The sequence below is a fragment of the Temnothorax nylanderi genome, unplaced genomic scaffold (genome assembly GCF_030848795.1).
Source record: "Temnothorax nylanderi isolate EJ_2023f unplaced genomic scaffold, tnyl_v1.0 TNYL_tig0131_pilon, whole genome shotgun sequence".
NCBI lineage: Eukaryota > Metazoa > Arthropoda > Insecta > Hymenoptera > Formicidae > Temnothorax > Temnothorax nylanderi.
Window position 1 is genome coordinate 470,889 of NW_027249193.1, and position 22,379 is coordinate 493,267.

Genomic DNA, 22,379 nt, shown 5'->3' on the forward strand with positions numbered 1-22,379 from the left:
ATCTGTCTGTCGCGTTTATATCGACTTTACTTTTGGAATTGGCCTTGCAAAATGAAAGGCAGACTCGGACGCGTCGCATCCCCTCAAATCCGCCTTTCCGCTCACGGATGCCGTCGGGACGCTTGAAACCGGCGCGGCGCGCGCCACGCCGGAAAACAGCTGACTTGTACTTTTTCGTTGAAGGAGCAGCTGGTCGGCCAGTCCATGGGCAAGAGCCGTCTGCGTTCCTTATACCGGGTGTACCCTTTATCGGCTCATAACTAAGCGCGCCGGAGTTCGTTTCAATGTAATTATACGCCTGAGACAACCTCGAATTGCTGTTTGATAAAAAAAACTATAATAACTAACGAGAAACGATAAGACGAACGAAAGAATATTACGGTGTTCCAAACATCTGTAACCTATACGCAATTGTTCAAATTTCCTGTTGTTGCAATTGAATTCGATATTATTTCGTTACGGCCAAGTATAGCGTCGAAGGATGTAAAGGAAATCTCCTCAGATACTGGATACTGTAATCTATGATTGTTACAGGGGAATCAAATTATCGTTAAGAAATCTATAATTTTAATAAGATAAATTACAGCACATTGCGTTAACATGAGATATAATAAGCAGCACCCATGGATTGCGATAACATCAAGGTAATTGGAGCATAATTTAATAAACAACACGTTGAGTATCGCCAATTAAGCCTAGATATTACCTCCGCGAGTTATGTACTGTAAGAATTATACGTGCGGCGAAGAAATGCGTTGGGCGCTATTAAAGATGCGCGAAACAAGTACTATCGCCTGTCAGCGACAATTACAAGAATTTCCCACTTTCAATCGTTATTTCTGCGTGATGCTTCATCGGGTTATTTTCCCGAGTACATTTAACTGCGAAAGAAAGAGCCGGAATTTACCGCCGGTCCATTACCTCCCGCGGTATTACGAGTAATGGAAAGTAGACTTACGGCCCAGCGGTAAAGGCCATAAAAAAACTTGCACCCGTTTGTTGCTACCGTGTGCATGGATACCTCCTGAATACGAAAGAAGTCTGCCTTTGGTGCTCAATACAAAGCATCGAAATCGGCGCGATAACCGACTCGTCCCAGAAGAATTTTGCGTCGTGCTAAATCGATCGTAAATTAATCTCTCGTGACTTGGCATTGATTAATGAGGGTAAAACAGCAAGTTGATATTTAAAATCAATCTGAAAAATCGGAGACGGGAATGGATCACATTCGGTCGAGCGATACTCACTCGAATCATCAATATGGCGCGCGACAAGTTTTCCAACCGGAAAATTTGCTGGAAAGTTTCCAGCTGAAAGCTCGTTAATATCGCGACCTTGCTCATTTATAGGTAACTAATACGCACGCCACCGATAATGCTGCAGATACGTTTTCGTTTCGCATAGAATTAGCGCGTAGGCTCGTTATAGACAGGTCGACGATCAAAGAGTTGGGGAGAGTCGACCCGGCGCAGTTGAGCATCGACACGGCCGCGTCGAGTTCACCATCGTCTGACGTAATCATGCAATTAAAATGAGACTCTCTCGGGAATTCCGAGAAAACGCTCAAGCAAGAAAATGAGAGCGATTAATCTGACCCGCGCTTCGCTCCTCTTCGAATATCTTCTCGCGTCGGCGCGTCCCGCCGTCTGAAAGAATCGCGGGATTTATTCACGCATAGGTTCGCGAGTGAATGGAGCAGAATGAACGTATCGAAGAAGTAGAACGTGCTGACGAATGAACGCAAAATTATGCGGCTGAATGGCTGGAAAATTGTGCAGATTTTACAGTAATATCGTCTTATAATAGTCAACTAAATCAATTCCCTTGATATACCGACACAGAGAATGTGATAAATTAACTGAAATGTCAAAAGTGCAAGTACACCTGCAAGTACACCTGCACTTTTTTAAATATAATTATTTGATAAACGTGTACAAAAAAATTGTTTAGAAACTACCAAAGCCCATCGTAATTAGTTCTAATTCCTTGCTCGAAGATAATATATTTGAATACATAAATAAAAAGTTTCCACCAATTAGAATACTTATTTTCAACAAATTTTTCGATCAATAAAAATTTATGTAGAAAGTATATCGAATATCAAAAGTTAAAAATTACAATCCATTAAATATTTATAAAAGAACTTTTTATAAATTTATCGAGTAATTTATCATTAGCACGTGGCACGAAAGTTTAAACAAATTTAGCAGATCAGGCGTGCGATACACGCGAATGAATAAAATCCTGTTTTGAAGAGTTATTAATTTATACTCGATTCCCACGAAGTCCAATCTATTCCAACCGCGCGCAATAAGCTTTACCGAGCTTTTGATTCAGACTCCGATAAAAACACGGAAGTTCTCGGTACATTTTATGCGCGTCTCCATCCTCGTCTGAGCTTTTCTCAAATTTAATGCGAACGACAAACTTTAATCGTCTCGGCAACTCGCCCGAAAGCTTTCCAATTTGCGATGGCACGGAAAGTACGAGATGACGACGCGATCCACAAGAATAGATAATCAATTATCGTTTGCCCGAGTCGTCTGTTTGATTTGCAAGTACTTTTAAGTCATCTAAATGATTTCATCAAATTCGTCTATCACAATTAAGTAACAACTTTAAATAACACAAATGTTTTATTATTATTATATATATTGCATATATAATGCACACACATGCATGGGCGCATAAAAAACTATCAATTTTATATATATATCGAAAATTTTTCTTATAAAATCTATAAATATTCCTAAACTTAACGTGGAAAATGTTTCACGAATGTCCCGCCAATTAAATTTAATTCTTTCTATAATTCTTTAATTCAATTTTGTTTTTGCGAATTCGAGAGATTATAATTAGTGAATTTTTTCAATGTTATAACGAAGTATCGATTATAAGCTTTAACGAGTAACACAAATTGTTTTCAGCAATTTGTATGGCAAACAGTAATTGATTTCAATAAATTGGATGGCAGACTGCTTAACGAAAATTTTACTTCAGACTCGATTACTTATAGACTTAATCCCGAAAGTTTGTAATGTTAACATAAATAGAGGTTTCAAATTAAACTGTCGCTGAAGAAATTCATAGCGAGATTGTGTTCACTGAGAAACGTCAACGATTAAATTGCGTTGACAATTTACGATTAGCCGAAACGAAAATTTTCGAGGCGTAAATAATAATCGTTGCACGCCTTACGTGACTACAAATTAATTCGTTAAATTCTTACACCAGTTAAATGTATCTTCCTGACATGATTGCCAATAAAAATTACTATTTTCGTATAGATGTTAAATAATTAAGCTAAATGACATAATTCAGGTCTCCCTCCGCAATAATTTAATTATATAAACATATTTCAAGTACGAATTGTGATTATTTTACTTCACGTAAAAATATATCGTGATTTAATCAATCGATGGAACTTATGGCAGTATAAAATAAGAAAAAACAATTTTTAAAATCAAGGAACGAGGGAGAATATATACTAAGTCTAATATTACACTCTTAAAACAAAATAATTATTAATTAAAAAATGGGAGTATCGAGCGCGGCAACTATTTAAACAATCCATTGTTGTTAAATATTTGTACGTCTTACAAGCGAGCGAAAACGACCGTTTTGATTCGAATGGTCTTCCTCCAAGGTCGTAGCCAGTCTCAGGAAGAGTTTCGCGAGAAAAAAAAAAGAAGTAAAAGGGAGATTGTGACGTATCGGCGAGAGCGAAAGCGGCCCCGCTGCTTTTGACGATTTTTCTCGCCACAGAAACGTACCAAGGTTACGTGGCTTTGTTGCGTCTCGCGCCTCGGGCGCCGATTTCTCGTGCAACTCATTACATCGAAAATCACATCGCACGAAAAAACGGCCGTCTTTACGTAACACGAGTGACGAAAATCAGATGGACGTGTGATCGTTAATCGTTCGGCGGCTCGTGAATTTACTCGGAATTCACCTATATAAATAATTTGATCGCCTGCACTCTTTAACACAAAATTTAAAAAAGAAACGACTTGCTGATAAATTATCGTATAAATCTAGCAACTTTGCTTGCCCCAAAGTTTGCAAAGATTATAAATAAAGATAAACACATGTGTGCGGTGCCCAATAAATCACGTTAAAGAAATGATCTCCAACGTGAAAAACAAAGTAAAAAATATAGAATAAGTTTCCCGATTGGTTGCGTAGTCCCCTCGGGAAAAATAATCTAGAAAATAATTTTATAGTTTTGGCTAACACTTGTTGTCTATTGACTGGCAAAATACTCGCCTAACCTTAGAATTTGTTTACATGACAATGCGCAACAATCATGCTGCGGTACTGATAACGTTGTTAGTTCGCTAACCTCTCAAAATACCAAGATACAGCAATCGCGGATACGCTGATACACTTTTAGAATTAGAAGTTCACGGCAGAGTGCTTCAGCAGTAATCTAATTATTACGGCGTACAATGTTAATGCAAAGATAAATAGATTTGTACGCTCGAAAACTCAACAGTTTTCATAATCGCTTCTCTCACACGATCGATAAGAACTCGCTCTCTATTCCTTTCACTCTATTTTTTTTCCGAGAAATTACCTCGCTGATTTTACCGCAGATTACTGGACACCCTGTACAATGAGCTTATCGCCAGCCCACGGGAGACTCTTTTCCCCGTATCTGCTTTCGTTCTAAAGCGCATCCGACGAAAAAACCGTACTAAAAAATGATAATTTCCAGGATCTCCGTCTCCTCCCGCGAATGTCTCTCGACCCGTAATTTCTTCAGAGTCTGCCGCGACCGACCGACCGACAGCAGCCTGAGCAGCCGGCTGTCTCGACCGATTTTACACCGAACCTCCCGCCACGGCCGTAAAAGCGCGCGCCGGAGACGCAGTCCGAGCGTAACCGAGGCGGTTTTTTCGTGTACGCGCCGGCTGCGTGCGCGCCCGCACGCACAGGCACGCACACACACGGGTGCATGCAAGAACGAGGACGACGAGAGAGAAGCGTTTATCGCCTACGATCCGTCACCTCCCGCGCACATGCTGAAGAGATTAAGACTTTTTGCCCGGTTTCCTCGGCTGCGAGCCGAGCCGGACGTTCGAGATCGTCCTCGTCGTTCCCGGGACGCCGAGAGGCCCCTAGAAACGCTCTTCCTCGTATCCTCGAAATTCGTCGACCGACGGAAAGTTTCGCTCGCTCTCGGTGTATTATTCACTTGCGTACTCACCAGCACGGCTGTCGCTGGCGATCGTCCGCGCCGTCGGCGAGGCTTCGGGATCCGAACCGGATGGGAACTTCGAGATTACGTACCTATAAACGACAGACAGGTCTTTGTCAATACGCTGCGCCGCGAAGTCTTTGGACTGATACTGAAGTTTGAACACGCTTGGATCGACGAGTAATATCAACACGGTTGATAGCGAGCGCCGACGACGTGCTTGAAAATCGCGATTTATGTGTTCGTGCGTACGTGCGTGCGAGATGCCCGTGTCTAGGAGTCCCTGAATTTTTCTATATACCAACAGTTCGCGGAATCGTCCGAGGTGGGAGGAATATTAAACGCCGGAGAGCTCCTCTTCTCGGAACGGCGTTCACACGCGGTGGTGTTCTTACGAATCTAAGAACCGCCGGATGAAAGAAGCGCCGTAAAGGGGAATCTAAATATTTTCACCGCGCGAGGATAACCGATCGCGTATACGCGGCCCGGCATTCCGACGGCGTAAAACTTGGCGCGCGAAAAAAAAAAAAAAAAGGAGGTCTCATGCCTCGAGGGTTTTGCAACGCGCGGACAACCGTATACACACAGGCGCGCCGTTGAACGTCATCGTTGAAAAACGCACGACGCACGACGCAGAAAAACCGTATTCGCGGCGCACTCCCGTCGATCAACGCGTCGCGTCGTCCGGCCGAGAATTCGGAGCGAGGCGATCCGCGAGAGAAACCGAAGGCCGTTGTAGCGTCGCAAAATTTCGTTCGCTTACCTCTCGAAGCGTAGGCTCGAGGCGTCTCCGTTTGCTTTGCAGGTTAGGTTTTCGCCGGCTTGTAGCTCGAGGGAACGGTGCCGGCACGTGCCGGGCTTCCCGACGATCCGCGTCTCGTTCCCGGAAGACGCGATCCCGACGACGGACGGCTTATCGACCGTCCTGGCGTGCGAATCCGCGCGACACACGTGCACACACATACACACCCGCTACGCGACTCCTCGACGACTCCGGGTACACGAGAAATTTGACTTTTTTCGAACAACGATCGCTCACTACATACCGGCGCGCGCGCGCTTCGCTTCGTACACACCCGACGCCGCTCGCACCGCTCGCACGTCCTCCCGCCAGTCCCGCCTCCCGCCGAGCTCGGCCGGCCTCGGCCGCGCTCGGCCCGGCTCGCGCCAACGGCCCGAGCCGCCCGATCGTCGTGTATAATAATCGCGTAGGCGGCCGGCGCGCGTCCCGGCGAGTCAATTCTTTCGAGCGGAAGAACGATGCTCATTTGCATGCAACCTTTTCGGTAAGCCGATTGTAGAAATCTCTCGTTCTCTAATCCTATCGGTTCTCTCGAATCTCGGCCCGATTCAGCCGGCAGGCCGGCAGCGGCGACGCCGCGCCGTCGTGGCGCCTCTCGCCACGAAGAAAGAGGAGCGATCTCGTCTATACGAGTCGATCGCGTTTTAAATTCTAAGATGGAGGACATTCGCGTCTGCAAAGAGTCGAGCGCAGCGCAAGGGAAATGTATTTATTTGTTTGCGTAACGCGTAACGAGATCCTCCGATTCGACAGTAGCGAGAGACGGCCGCGGCGTTTGAAATGCGAGTTCGCGATCCATGCGAGACTCCTGACTTTCGATCTCTGTGCTCATGCAGGTCGACACGCAGAGGTCTCCTTCGTGCATACCACCTCGCATCGCTTCGCCTGCGGGATTCGCGCGCATCGCTCGTTCAAACCGAACGAGCTTCCGAGGTGCGCGTTAGAATAGACTCGCGCTATTTACACCTATCCAGCAGTACCAAGAGTCTTCTGATTCGAAACGTAAACTGCTTTCAATATCATCGTCTAACATCTTATCAAGTCGGGTAAGTTTGTCCTTATCGCACGCATTTCTAAACAATTACAAATACCAAATGACTAATTGTTTGATATGTATATACTTAAAGAAATGTGGAATTGAATTTTGTTTAACAATGATATCTTAGATTTTTAATCTAAGGAAACTTTACGAAATTTAATATCAGAGATAAAGTTTATTGTGTATTAACATTCTCGAAAATTCTGTTTCTTTATTTGGCTATCTTCATCAAGTCTAATTCGTATAAATTCCGTAATCTTTATTTTTAGTTCTTATTATTCGCACGTCTAAATAATTGCAAATACATTTTTAAGTACATTTAAGTACATATCAAATAATTGCTGATAGCTAATTATTTGCGATATGTACTTAAAGAAATTTAGAATTGAATTTTGTTTAACGATATCACCCGAGAGATTTTTATTCTTCATAGATTTTCAATTCGAGAATGAAATAAAATTTAATATCCGAGATAGCTTATTGTGTATTAACTCGAAATTTCTTTCTTATTTGCATAGCTATCTTTATTAAGTCTAATTCGTATAAATTCCATAATCTTTATTATTGATCGATTCAGTGATATATCAACCTCCGAATAAATAAAATTGTAATACTTTTTAAAGGTTTTTCCAATAAAATCCGAATGTAAATGACGCATTTATGTAAACGTCCACGTATTGTGGGATTCAGCACGATCCGTCCGTAAAATATCCTCACGCGACGTAATCCCGTTTAAAGAAAATAAAAAAAATAAAAAAAATAAATAAAATAAATTCATGAGCGATCAATCGAGAACACTCGAATGCCACGTCAGTTGATGATTTAATTCGTCGATGGCTTTTCTCCAAGGACTCCTCGTCGAGGTCGCATTGCCGCGACGCGACGCGCGACGGTTTAACGCTCGATCGAGTCCCCGGACTTTCCACGGTTCGTTTAAATATTACGCACTCGCGGACATACCGGGCGAGCGCATTGGCAGCATATTATGGTCCATTGCACGTAGAAAGATACTTCACTCCCCCTCTGTACGCACGTATGATCGACGCGCACGTGAGCCCGGAATGCCAGACATTTCGACAGCCTTTTATGCGCCGGTGGTATAGATCGATAAAATTGCGTGCGATGGACGATACATTCGCAGCGCAATCATGTAAACGCATTATGTACCCCGGTATTTCATGTGGAGTCCGCGAAATACCGCGCGGCTACCTATGCCGACCGTGAGATATTAACGCGTCGATATGACCTTTGCTTTTACATATATTGTCCATGAGGGTGTGGCCTGAAATTATTGGTGAAATTAAGTTCGGAAATTGCCTCGCGTTATTTAAATTTAAAACAATCGACTCTTTATGAGCCTCAAAAATCAAACTGCAATAAAAAACGGAGTAATTTAAAAACCAATCACGCTTAAAATTAGAAAATTTGCAAAAAAAATAGAGTTGAGCAGTCTGGTTTCGAGGAGCTCATGTCTCTCTTACTAAAAGTGTAATCTGATAAGTATATGGAAAAGTATACGAAATAGAAAAATCTGAGCTAGTAGATATTTCCAAAGTTACACGCGGGATAAACTTTAGGATGCATTATCAAGTTGAAAATTTATTCTTCGTGAGAACTCCTTCACGGGAGAAAAGTCGAGATATATTCTATTTTGCACGAACACATTCTGTATAATAATGCACGATGGTTTTAGTCTGAAAATTTGATGGTCGCACTTAACCTGACCTGTTTTGAGTGTAACCAAAGAGGCTTAACTTTACGTTAATTTTTTACGGCGTACTCTCACTAATGCGCACTCTTTTTTGCAAAAGTTATCTGAAGCGCTTTATGCCTTCTTTCATTTCGCGTTTAATCCCGACAAACACAAAGAGCCAATTTAATATCACTGGCATTCCCTCGGTTCATTAACTGTGCTTAGCAATTCTCTTTCCTCTTAATAAGCTATAATCCAGATAGAAAAATAAGATTTATTTAGGCATAACCAAATTAAAGATTTATAACTTCAGTCGACGTTGTCGACGAATGTTATTGCTGTAAATAGTTGGGCTATAAATATAAGTTTTTGCTATAAATAGTTTTATAATATTCTCGATGTTGCTAATCTCATGTATAACCGGTGATAACATATAACTGGTTACAATGATATCCGGATATCTACTGCAAAGAAAGGATATTGTGTAATTATAAAAAACATCTTTTTGCGCCGAAACTAGTTGGTGCAAGGTTGCGAGCTAGTAGAATATACAAAAGTTGCATAGCCTCGCGCTGTATCGCAATAAAATAACGATGAATAAGTTTCTTCGAGAAACGCTGATATCGTGTGCATCTGCAAAAAGACGTGAGACGAGCGATAAAACGCTGCGAGATGAAAAAGTAGCTTAAGGTATTTACGTTCCCGCTTTCTTGTTGTTACAAGAAACGAGTCCTCGTTCGGAGCACGACGAGAGTGAGAGTAATCCTGCAACTTTCGTTTATTCCCGGCCCGGCAGCCTCGTGATGTCATAAATATGACCGCGTATCATAATCCGAATTGGCATTCTCGCGGTGAAAGGTACGGCGACGGATAAAAGAGGTTGGAAACGAAAACGCTACCGTGCGAAATCATACCAGCGTTTCTCGAATGCACGAAATTTTGCATCGTTTGATTAAAAAGATTTTTTTATTAATCGAAACGCTTTTTAATACTCCTCGAAGATTTAAGCACATAAAGTAAGGTTCCTTCATAATGAAACAACTTGCGAAAAAGAAGACTAAATAAATAACTTCGAAGGAGTTAAGAAGTTATATAACGTTCGACAAATTACAAAACTTCGCGCTGCAGCGGAAATAACGATTTCGCTATTTCAACAAGTTTGTATTTCATTTAATTAGCGACCTACTCCTCTACGTTATTCGCTTTAAGGCCGATCGATTGATTGCGCAAGAGTTAAGTGCGCTGTCGCCTCCGTAAGACGATTAAAATTTAATCCACGAAACGTCGACGTAAAAATAGCATGAACGGACTGATCTTCGCAGATAGACGTGGAGATTACGTCGATCGATCTAATCTCATTTGAGTCGTTTCTCGTGTCCTATTCAGGATCAATTTTTTTTACAAATCTTTTTTGGAAATGCAACCGTTAACGTAATTGTCGAGTGCTCCGATATCGGGTAAAAAATTTTTACGCCGATTCTTGTGGTTTCGGCGTAGGGAAAAACAATCTTGCAACGAAACAATCCGGAAATTAAGAGTTATAACTTAATATTTAATAAAATCGCATAGATAAACGATGTAATAAAAAGGTTTTTCAAACGTGAATGGATCTAAATTACGACATCATTAGATGTAGCGCATGTCGATTAGAGGGCAAGGAAAGCCCACTCCTGTAAACTCCTGTAAACTATTACATAGTGCTCTGTTACGCTAATAAATAACGGGGTTGAACGTACGCGCGTAATTAATGAACGGGCGCGCGTGTCGTCGTGTGATTTGCACAGTTAATAGTTTCCCGTAAAACCGGTATCCAATCGAAGGTCTCCCCGCCCTTTCTCGCGCGCGGATATTTTAGTACGCCGTGCATCAGGTTGCATCCTGTCGCCGCGCCGACGCTGAATTTCCTTCCGCACGCGACACACGGCGTTCCGGTTTAACGTTCCTCCCAGGCCGGAAATGACACGCGCCAGGCGTAAGATGCCGGAAGCCGTTCCCGTACGTAAAATTCCTGACCCCGGAAATCGTAGGCGAAACGACCGAAACGTAACTATCGGCCCGAGCCGATCGTGAAAGTGATCGCGTGCGAGCTGGCGAGCACTCTGCGACTCGAACGAGTCGAGAATTGTTCCGAGTGTTCGCTCGATATCCCGGTTAGATGAGAATTTTTCCTTCGTGCGCTCTGAAAGGCGCAAGGATTGTCTCCTTCATCTCGCGAATGACTTCCGAAGCAACCGGTGGTCGGCGCGAATGAGGTCACGCCGCGTGGTGACACCTCGTCCGTAATCAATCCTTTGAGACTCTGACAGAAGGCGCGAGGTGGAGTCGCAATAAAGTCGGCGTAATTTTTCATCCGAAACATTTATATACGATAGACGGGCGAGATATTAATGAATTGTCTATTTCCCTTTGATCCGCGAAAATTAACGGGACATTTGTTTCCCAGTGACAGATTGACAAATTGCGAGGGTGAAGAGTGAAGGTAGATAAATGACAAAATCAATCGTGTAATGCAATATAGACGCAATCTGTCTGGCATAAATGATGAAAAATAAAAGAGAAATAACTTTATCGATATCTACAAAGCGGTTTACAATTGTTTTTTTCGATTTATATTGGAACTCGGAATTCGTGATCAAACAATTTGAATCTTAAATTGTTTGCATATTTCGGACTTGAAAGATTTTAAATCTGAGTTAGATAAAATGGCAGAGTAAAGTCAGGTGATATATCGCGAGATGGAAAAAGGTGAAAGTTAATCATTTATATTTTCAAAAAAATTGCATAAATCTTGCATAAATGTCTATTATGAACTGTTTTATAGAATCTTCAGATATTCGTTAGATAGCGAAGCAATCCAACAGTTCGATTCCTCGTTTTATTATGAACGAATCGAATTTAAAATTTGAACGTTTCTATTTGAAAACTATTTGAAGAGTTCGATATTTGTCCGAGTCTAAATTCATTCGTTTCTTGCGATAAAGTAATTTCTAAGTAAGTCGCGAGGATGAATTCTTAAAAGGCTCGCGCGATCTAGATCGGAAACGACATATATTGGCACGAATATCTGGGCCAAGTGAAACTGGTTATGGAAAAGCCTTGCTCTGACGATGCTGTTTTCTTTCGGAAGATGGCCAAACTGGTTTCGACCTTGGCGAAGATAGCCTCGCTGCGACTACGCAATGGAACGTTAAGATCGCAGCGCATTCTTCATCCTATAAGAGTTACGTCTCCATCGATAAAAAAATACGGGATGGAGAAGCATGAACGACGAAATAAATATTCAACAAAATCAGCGAAAAAAAGGACAGCGAAAGTTTATGAATAAACAAATGTTTATGCATCGGCTTTATTTATGTCGCTTGAAATATTAAATTGTGTTACCAATGTGAAAATTTTCATGACGTGAAGCGTTAATCTCTACTGAAATAATAAACACGTAGTACATGTAGATGTTGCTGTAAATGATTTTTCACTGTAACCTTATTCTATGTAACGATGGTTACATAATATAAATTAAATTCGTTGTAATTAAAGAGTAGCACCGGTAGAACTGGAACGTCCTGAATAATGAACGTTAATGAATATTAATCGGCATAACGAGTAATACAATGAACATGAAATATTCAAAAGTGAATTCTAGTAATCATTCAACTTTGTTTGAAAGGGAAAGAGATTTCATCACGTATTTGACTTTGTCTTCATTTTTTGGATATAATGTAGATACTACAAACATTAATGATTTTACGGCATAATGAGCCCTTTGCTTTTAATTAACAATTTGTCTCATAATAATTATAAAATGTTATATGTAATTTATGACAAAAATTGTTAAAATTACATTATCATAAAGTCGTGAGAGAAAATCTCACATGTTTAATCATATTTTTCACTATACAATCCACGGATCAAGTGAATTAAATATCATATTCACATTTCTTGTGTCATGCGCCATCAATTATACCGAAAAATTCAATAATACCCAGAATTATATAGGATTAGCAAGACAAACGATTAATACGCTATCTATCTCTCTGAACTTCGAGCAATTTTCGTCCTCAAGTCCGCGCGTTCAATTGAATTCAGCCACGGACACGTGTTTTGAAAGTGAACGACAGTGTCGAATCCCCTGGCCGAGATTGAGTCCTGATTCTCGGCAAGACGGAGCGACTCACCGTCGTGATGTATGGTGCACCGCCGTATAAGGCGTATAATAATATGAAGTTAGAGTCCGCAATACCCATGCCAGGCCTGCGCTCTCATACTCTCTCCTCAGGTCTCCGTGCCGAGAGCGGAGGAAGCTCGTGAAGACGAAGACTGCAAGATCGCGTAAGTCCTTCTTCGTGGAAGTCTCGCAGGGACGCGGGGGAGCCAACGAGCCGTCCTCTTTCCTTTTTCTTCCTCTCCCCCCTTCCCGTCGTCTCCTTTCCCTCGTTCACCTTCCTTTGCCATTCGTCGTTCTTCTCCTACCAACGCGCACGTTTGCGCTTCCACTTATCCTTTTCGTCCTTTTCGCTGGAACGGAGAAGACGTTCGAGCCATCCTGCTCTCCGTTCCTCTCGGATCATACGGTCGCCTTTCTTCTCTTCTCACATCACAGTGTCCTTCTACTCCTTTCCGCCTCGCGTAGTTTCCTTTTGCTTGTCTCTTCTTCCTGTAGTCATGATTCTCTCTACGAGGTTGCTCCTTCCGCTTGTAATTACTGTCGATATATTCTGTCTGCGTCGCTATCTGTGAACTTTTGCTTTTCTTGTATACTTTTATTTTATCGTTTATCCTGTGATTTTTTCATCTCGAAACTGTCGAAAATGTTTTTAAAATTTCTTTAGACTAATCCCTATCTAGATTTTCGTCGCAAACTCTACTGTTGCTATACGATCTATATTTCCTTCCGCTTAGATTTCTTATTATTTTACGATTCCTCTTTATCACCGTATATTACGATTTTTTGATCTCTTATGGCCTATGGAATTTCTTGTATCAGCATATCTGCCATTTATACCTGTCATTTCCCTTTCATCTCACGCTGCACCTCTCTCGCTACCCATCCAGTTTCGCCTTCTCCATCGTTTCCATCCGCCTTCTTTCCCGGCCGGGGCAACCATTATATACCTCGCGATACGTCTCGCCGCCTGTAGCAACTGCGACCGTGCAACGTTGCATCCCGTCGACTGCATTCCGTTCGAACTGCCTCGGACGAATGCGTCTTTTGATAGTCGCAATTCGAAGAAGGAGCTTTCCTAGTTCCAAGTAGTCTTCCCTCAGTTACTTGCCAAGCAGTTTCTATATAAACCTGATCATACGCGTGTCAGTGTGTTAATAATTTTGAATTTTTTTATCGCGTTATCGGTGTATTCAAATCGATGTAGGTACAACTTATTCGTAAATATATCCAAAGTATAGACAACCCATCTTGTAACTGAGAACCTCTTTTCTGGAAAGGTCGAATCCGTCACGGACCGATTTGAAAAAGCCATTAGCTAAGTTCATACTATTGTTTTATACTGAAATAAAAGTTTTGTATCATAATTAGTATAGCCATTAGTTGCTTAATGTATTAATTTCGATTACGATGTTTTCCAATTTATTTCACGGCTAAGAATTCAAAGAAAAATTTTCCGAGATAAAGAATTAACATAAGAATAATTATTTTTCGCCATTTATTACATATTCACTTCGTCACCCCATATCATTCGAAGAAAAAATTTTTACATTTGTGTCTTGCCAATGATCCGAATGATTGAAAAGATGGAAAAGAGAGGAAAGAGGGTGCATGGATCTCGGGGCGCCCAGATCGCGATTTGGGGCCTTAGGCCCCGAGCCATGGACCCCAAAGAGGACAATAGACAGACCGTTAGACGCGGTGCAGAGCAAGGTACACCGGACTGAATCTTGGCCTGGGAATTCTTGAACGAAGGGCATCTTGAGGGACCTCGACCCGAGCCGAGGGTCCCGCCGGGGCTCGGAGAAACTGGTTTACCTGCCACCTTCTTCGTCGTCCTCTCTTTTCTCCGGACGTGGCGGTTCCGTGGCGATGGAACGGCGAAGAATGCAAAGACGCAGCAGTGCGAGCGTCTCTCTCTCTTTCTCTCTTTTCAGGAGAGAGCGACAATAATCGACTGGAGTTCTTCGTAATTCTCGCTCATTTTTCACCGACCACCCAAATTCCACAAAATATGAGAATAATTCGTTATCCGATATTATCCGGGAGAATTTAAATCGGGGAATGGTTAGTCTTATATAATGGCACTGGTTGCGTCTTTATGCTTTCTGCGATAGAACGTGTTGCAACATGAGATTTCCAATTTCAAATATAAACCTTCCCTTGAAAATTTTAGCTATCTTTACGAACTTATTTAGCTACGACGATAATGCAAACGTAGCCTGATAAGACGGTAATAGAGACGATATCTTTGCAATACATTCTGTTTCTCTCTTGCACTTCTCGCTGTCTCGCCAGAATTTAGAATTTTCGTGTAGAGTTTTTTCGCGGGAGCTGCGTGGTAACCGAGAACGCGCATTTAAATTGCAACTTAGGACGGGAAACATTGTAACGGGAATTTCTTCCGATGGCTCGGTTGTGATTCCAAATGGGAATACATGCAGAGGAGGGCACATAAATGATGTTATCTAGGGGCGCCTGCGCGCTGGAATTTCTAATATCGGACATAGCATCGAGTCGAATATTTTATCCTTTAATCTCTGAGCAATTTTAGATGAGATCTCGAATACCTGCAAGCGGTTTTCAAATTGCCAAGTCATGACAATAAAGATATTTACGAAGTCACCTAAAAATTAGTATCTTGACATGCGAGAATTTTCTGAATACGTTTCCAATCAATTTTATGAAGAAGTAAAAGTTGTGGATGATATTTTTTACTAATCTTTCTTATAATTTATAAACCTTTCAATATAAAAAGAATAGACATTTTTAAGTACCACAAGAAATTCGCAATAAATAAGAAACTTTTTATATATCGGAAGAATTTGAAATTTTGTAAACTGTTATTAGCAACAGATCGCTACAGAAATATGTGAACATCGCCTACGGTATTGTATTATTAATAACAGTATAACTTGCATTAGCTTCAAACATTCTTCCAGAAATTTATTAAGATTTATCGGTAACACAAAACGTCAGTTGTTAACCGTGTTTAATGATGCACACTCGTTTCCTTTTCTTTTTTTTATCTTTTTTTTATTGATCTTTTTTGATGAGATTGAAATAGATTGCAAGTTTTGGATATCTAGTTTTCTCGTAATATGAGCATTGTACATGTATATACGTGTACAATGTATAATTGTATACGTGTATAATGTCTCTTGTTATAAAACTGTCAATGACATAATTTCGCGCATTTTCTATTATTATTTTAAGTAATGATTTAATTTATCATTAATTTCAATTGACAACAGATATCAGACAGTAATTAAAATTTGTTATAAGAATATTGATATTACGATTAATAATGAATATAATATTTCTTAGTTTATTAGCATCAAAAGTTAAATCGATTTAAATATTACCTATGTGTATTTACTGATCTAACAAAAAACTGTGTTTTAAGACCGACAAATGGTTGACGCGCAGTTTACTGAATTCAAAAAAATATATAAAATTCACACTTAAATATTACGAGTAGTATTAGGCTACCAAGAACCAGCCCGATCGAAATTGGCATCTTCTCTAATTAACTGTAATATTTCTTAAATTATAAAATATCTAACAATAAGACGAGAAAAGATATGCAATATATTTATAATTCTATTAAGTTATTTAAATAATGCGAATGAATCGTATATTAAATGTATAGTTAATATCCGGATATTATGCATATAATTATAATTGTAGATCAGTTCAATTAATCGAATTGATCCGCATTACTCACAGGTAAAGTGTCCTGCATTGCTAATGAGCTAATGTAGTAATCATCGATTCGACAACAAGTGACAGTACTTTTTCTACATACTAATTAATCTTGTATTTAAGTATGAATTTACAAGATTCTTTACAAGTTTGTGCAAGGCTAGAGATGACGTTGATTTAATCGACACTTGCATATTTAACTCATTAAATCCCACTAAAGAGTTTATAGATTTTAATTATTTGAAGAAAAGTGCAGAAGGAAGAAGAGAAGGAAGTGAAAACCTTGTTTCTTTGAGAACAAAGAGAATTCTCAAGATTTTCCCTTCTTTATCGAGGACTTATCGTTCTGGATTATTCTATGAGAGACAGAGAAGCTTCCCGTTCTCTATTGCTCGTAAAGACTTTCCGACGGATCTTGAAATTGAAGCCTGTTGCTTATTCACGGTTATAAAATCTACCCACGTGATTTGCACACAACTAATTATACCGGCGCGGTATATCTATTGCTCGCGAACATGATCTCCGCGCGTGGTTCAATTACGCGATCGTAATCTACTGAAGGAGGGATTAATTGCATCATGATGAAAGTGCGAAAACCCGATGTTTGAAGAATATCGCCGTGTCGCTAATCACCGATGCAACGATACTCGATTTATTTTTCGCTTATAGCGACAGTGATATATGTGCTATCAAAGTATCAAAAGAAAGCTAATTACCAGTTTGTGCTTTATTATTTCGTTTCGCGATTAATATATAATCTCTGAAAATTCCTAAAATTAAAAAATATCTTTTTCGAAAGTTGATGTACTTTCGATATAATATTTAGCGTTAAATTTTATTAAGAACACGTTGACCTCGGTTTCAACGGAGAATCCATAGTTGAAAGTGGTGGATACACGAGACCCTTTTTGTGTACGGCACATGTAAATGCACGTAAATGCACACATGGCCGAATACGTATAAAGGGAATGAATTAACATCAGTAATATATGCGATCCTGGAATTTCCGCAATGCGGCGCTCACGTTGTTTAGTCTTGCGTGTATATCATCGTGGCACTCGTACACACATGCATCTGTGCACACATGCCACACGGCACGCACGCACATTACGCACGATGAGGCGTGCGTGCCCTGGGTCGACTATAACAATCGGGAACGATGCCTATTTCTGTAATTACCGTGTGGCCTATCGAAACGATTCGGCAATGATTCCCGTCGGTATTATGATCTGGCGTAAATAATGTGTTTTGCGAATATTACAGGAAACCCATTCATAATATTCTTTTATCCTCACTATGTTCATAGAATCTTTTAAATTGTCATTTTGGCGCTTAGGTAGTCACAGATGTGAACATTTGTATTAAATATCCCGTATCGTTTCTCTATGTATAGAGCTAAAATGATTATCGTCGGCTTAATGGTATGATGACAGATTAGCTTCATTGCTTGACTATTGGGAGGTCCAAAGTCGAGAATGACCGCATATGTAAAGTATGCAGAGACACATTGTTGATCGCTCAAGTAGACCTATCTCTTTCTTCGTGCCACGATAAGCGCACATTATATTATTTATATCATACAAGTGATATTTTTTATTGGTTTCAATCAACATCCATAAATATGTAATTATTTTGTGTGTAAAATTATTTCTAATTGAATAAATAAATATATAGGAGTCCTTAGGAAACTCATCTGTCACCCAAATATAGGTGATGAGACAGTTAAAGTGTTAACACACAGCGAGCAAATTAACAGCCCTATTTAATGACATTTGCGGCATCCACCGGATAAGATCGCTGTGGTAACGCGACAGCGTCACTAGCGGTAGCTTCAAAGGGTCTTTGATGATAGAACAAAGGCTATAATCGCGCGAGATTTTGGCACGGCATCCGGTCGAATGCCGCGAGCTACATAGGCGCTTGCCAGGATTCTACAAGTGGTTGACCCTGGCCGCGAGACGACACGACGCGACGCGACACGACAGTCCGCCACACGCCGCAGGCATCGATAGGTACGTGAGCGCAAGCGAAAAGTATACTGACCATCGCCGATCGCTGGTTGCCGCTTATCGAACAATTGAATATTCTACCTACGCGATATCTCGTATTTTAGTCTGATGTATTTTGGCACGTATCAGCTCTGTATCAGTTCATCATCCATATCGGGCCGAACACTCGTGAGCCTATTAGGAAATTTCATGATTGTGCATCGCGAAAAGGGATCGATGCGGCTATCCCGAAAGCGCCTGTCCAGCTTTGAGAAACGAGGAGTGGGGAACGTTCTCCTCTCGAGAGGAGGATATGGTTAAGTTCGGAATCCCAATAGGATGGACCACGGCATTCCTCATAATTTGAACGCATCGTCCGCGATCCAACGCGACGATGGATTTTCGTGTCATGGACGCAAACGCGCGGCAATGGGTATAGCCGCTGAATAAATCAACTGCTTGCGCATGCTTTTGCTTACGGAGCAAAAAAAAAAGAGATCTATGCACACCTCTATACGCGTCTATACCGTATCCGTCTGGCGGATACGTCACATCCATAAATCGCGATGGATTTTTGATAGCGGCGATGATATACGATCTCGAAGAATGCGCGGGATTTGTCGGGCCTCTTCCTGTATCTCGGACTATAGCATAAATCGTAATCCCGTCCACGTATTCGATATGGTTTCCAGAACGTTTTTCACCATTTTTTGCGGATTTGGAACTTTGCTTCATGGTCCTATAACGCATACGTTAAAACTTATACGAGCGACACGTCGATCCGTGTGGATTACGATGCGAAGTACATATATGTGGCGTCCTAAATATCTCTTTCTCTATTTTAGAGTTTAAAATTTTATTTTTAAAAAAGTTTAGAATTATGTCTGTTTTAACAACTAATCCGCTTTCATGCTATTTTTTTTATCCTGCATTAAGTTTTCGTTGAGACAATGTTCACTGTAAATTAAATTAACTGAGAATAATTAGTTTCTCTTGCTAAGGAAGCGTCGATTTAGATTTTAAATCTCTGGTTTGAATAAATCATGATACTTAAGAACTTTAACTGAACTTATCATCATAGAAATTATACGAAATGACGAGGTATGGCTATAAATAAATTCTTTAATTAACCATAAGCATGAATTGAAAATACACGTTGTACCTCGGGCGAGACGAGTCATAGATACATATCTTTTAAGTTTATGATAAAAGATTGCCATTATTCGCGAATTGACGTCGACACGAGGCTACTTATCTATCCCGCGGGTACGTTTGCCATTGCAAAAGACCAAACATGGAAAGATCACTGGTAGAGTAAGCATAGTAATGACATCATTCGGACGCACGTGTAGCGTCCACCTGCGCCATACCGCGATGTGTTTACGATGCGCGATGTGAACGGGACTTACATGCTCGTACTTCGCGTCCAGCTTACATTTTACACATTGTTCCGGGGTATAAGTAATCCGACATTTGCGCGTAGACATCTTCGTATATAACGAGAAAAAAACGAAATAGACAATATGACACATTTCTTGATCAAAAATTCATGTTCTGTAATAATATACGAGTTTCAAAAAGATCCGCGTGAACACCTATGTGTGAATATATAAAATGTCAAATAAAATGCTCCGCCAATTGAATGATAATTAAGGTAAATGCGTTTTATAATAACGTAAGTATTAATGAGTCATTTTATGCCTCATATTTTACGTGTTGCAACTCGCGGGACTCGAATAAAAAAAAAGGTTAAACGGATTGATATCTTTTTTTGGAAATGAGCTCTTTCATACAGAATCGATTATCAGGAGCGAATTGTATAAATTCGTATACATATAATCCCAGTAATGTTTATCGCTGCCTGCTTATCGCCAACCTTTACACCAAGCACGCTCCGTGCCGCAAAAGTCGTGTACATCGTGGTCCGTGTTTACATTATGCACCTTGTTTATATAGTATTGCACATAACGTTTCATAGGTTTAAACACAAGCTGGCCTGTTAATAAAGTAAGAAAACAGCATCCGCATTACTCTCGAAATATTTCTCGACATAACAGAGATAATAAAGATAAACAACTCACCGTAAAATACTAAATTAATTTGGTTTTTACTCCATTAGTATACTGCCGTGTCCCATATCGATGCTACTAAGCTATTATGTATATCAAAACGCGTTATCCTATATAGTATGTTTCGTTTATTTATGCGATAATATTATGATATTTTATGTCTCTTGTATTATGCTCTCGATATAACATCAAATTATTATGCATAATAATATGCAAAGGTTTTATATTTGTAATTAACGCATTCTGTTATTGGCGAACTCGGCATGGAGAAAAACAGACAATATAATCTATCGCGTATACATATAAATAAATATAAAAATATTATCCTATTTTATATATGTTAAACTATGTATTTTTACATTTTTTAATGCGTTTGTATTTTTATTTATTTATTATATTTATATATGTCTCCCTCCTTATATATATATATATATTTTTTTTTTTATAAAAAGAAGTGTATCCCGCAATAGAGAGAGCATTGCAAAATTTATAATTTAATTTTGTATTTTTAATTCCGTGACTTAATTTTTTGCTTTAATTTTGATTTCAGCGTTCCCCGCGGACATAATTCGCGGTCGATAATACGGCATAGACGCGGCGCATGTAATTGGATATTAAATTGGCAACGTCACCGTCTTTCCGGCACGAGTCTCCCACGCCCTCGAGGGACGGAAAGTTGGATGCGGTCTCTCGGACGACATAATGCAATTTCGTCTGCAGCTTTCTCAGAGATCCGGAATTCTGCAGATCGTACCTTACGACAGATCTGTCCGCACATTTCGTATTTATTTGCGAAATTCTTCCAGCGATATGTTACAGCAACGACCTCATACGACGACTCGGTAGCTTGAAGCAGATCGGTGAGTTAAATCCATTTATTACGATCAAATGCATTGGCGAATAATCAATATTAAAAAATATTGTTAGACAGTTCAACTGTCTTGCTGAATGAGAAAATCCATTTTTTATCTGATCATAAATTAGATACTAATTATGATAGATACGAAACAAAGGATTTAAATTTGACGAACATATAAAAAAGTTTAGTTAACGTGGTGTTTATATTCGACTTAAATTATACAATTCTTTATACAATTGGATTCATATAAACGTCATTAATAAAACCGAATTTTCGACAAAAGGATGTGGTACATTCCGCGTGACTAAATATTTTTTTATTTTGCGTCTTTTCCGAAAGCCTTCGATAAATCGTCCTACCACTTGACTTCGACACAGCCTTCCACATCGTCTTTCATTCTTACAGCTCCGTTCTCCGTCTCGTAGCTACTTCTCTTTAATTGCTTTTCTACAACACGATAACCCGACGTTTATTTCTAGAAGTCGATATTGGCGCCCAACCAAGTCCAGTATTTTCTAATTTCGTTAATGCCACTGTACGCGAAATATCGTATACTCGATAGAAATATCTTTTATATTTTTAATTATTTACTGCTTTGAAACAAAGTTTCAAGATTTTGACGAATAGATCCATATATATATATTTTTTTTTTTTGCACAAATAGAAGGGAAAAACTGAATTAAATTGAAAGTGACTGAACATGGGCGGTGCATTAGTTCTTAATGTACATTTAATGACAACATTGCAAACTTCCAAGGGGGTAAAAGCCTAGATCTATAGAAAGGGTCAATGTCTATCCGCTGTTTTCTTTCCCCTCGCGTCTCCTTCACGCGTGAGACCATCAATCGTCGAGGCAGTGTATCCC

The 22,379-nt window shown here is 40.1% G+C and overlaps 1 protein-coding gene and 1 long non-coding RNA gene across 5 annotated transcripts in view; one reads left to right on the forward strand and one right to left on the reverse strand.

The window, feature by feature from the left end:
• Brat (brain tumor) overlaps positions 1-22,379 on the reverse strand; it is a 106,775-nt gene that overhangs the window by 75,646 nt on the left and 8,750 nt on the right. The window contains exons 1-2 of one of the 4 annotated variants that reach the window (XM_071713901.1): positions 5,964-6,262; positions 5,210-5,292 (exon numbers count right to left, since the gene is read on the reverse strand). The exons of 2 other annotated variants lie outside the window; for them this stretch is intronic. The gene's annotated coding sequence lies outside the window, so the exon portion shown is untranslated. Of the gene's footprint in view, positions 1-5,209; positions 5,293-5,963; positions 6,263-22,379 lie in introns of those variants that run through there. One more of the 4 variants, XM_071713905.1, reaches the window with a different exon arrangement.
• Positions 6,416-21,730, forward strand: LOC139776893 (uncharacterized). The gene is made up of 3 exons (XR_011719221.1): positions 6,416-6,486; positions 6,839-7,048; positions 21,206-21,730. It is a non-coding gene; the product is annotated as an uncharacterized lncRNA (long non-coding RNA).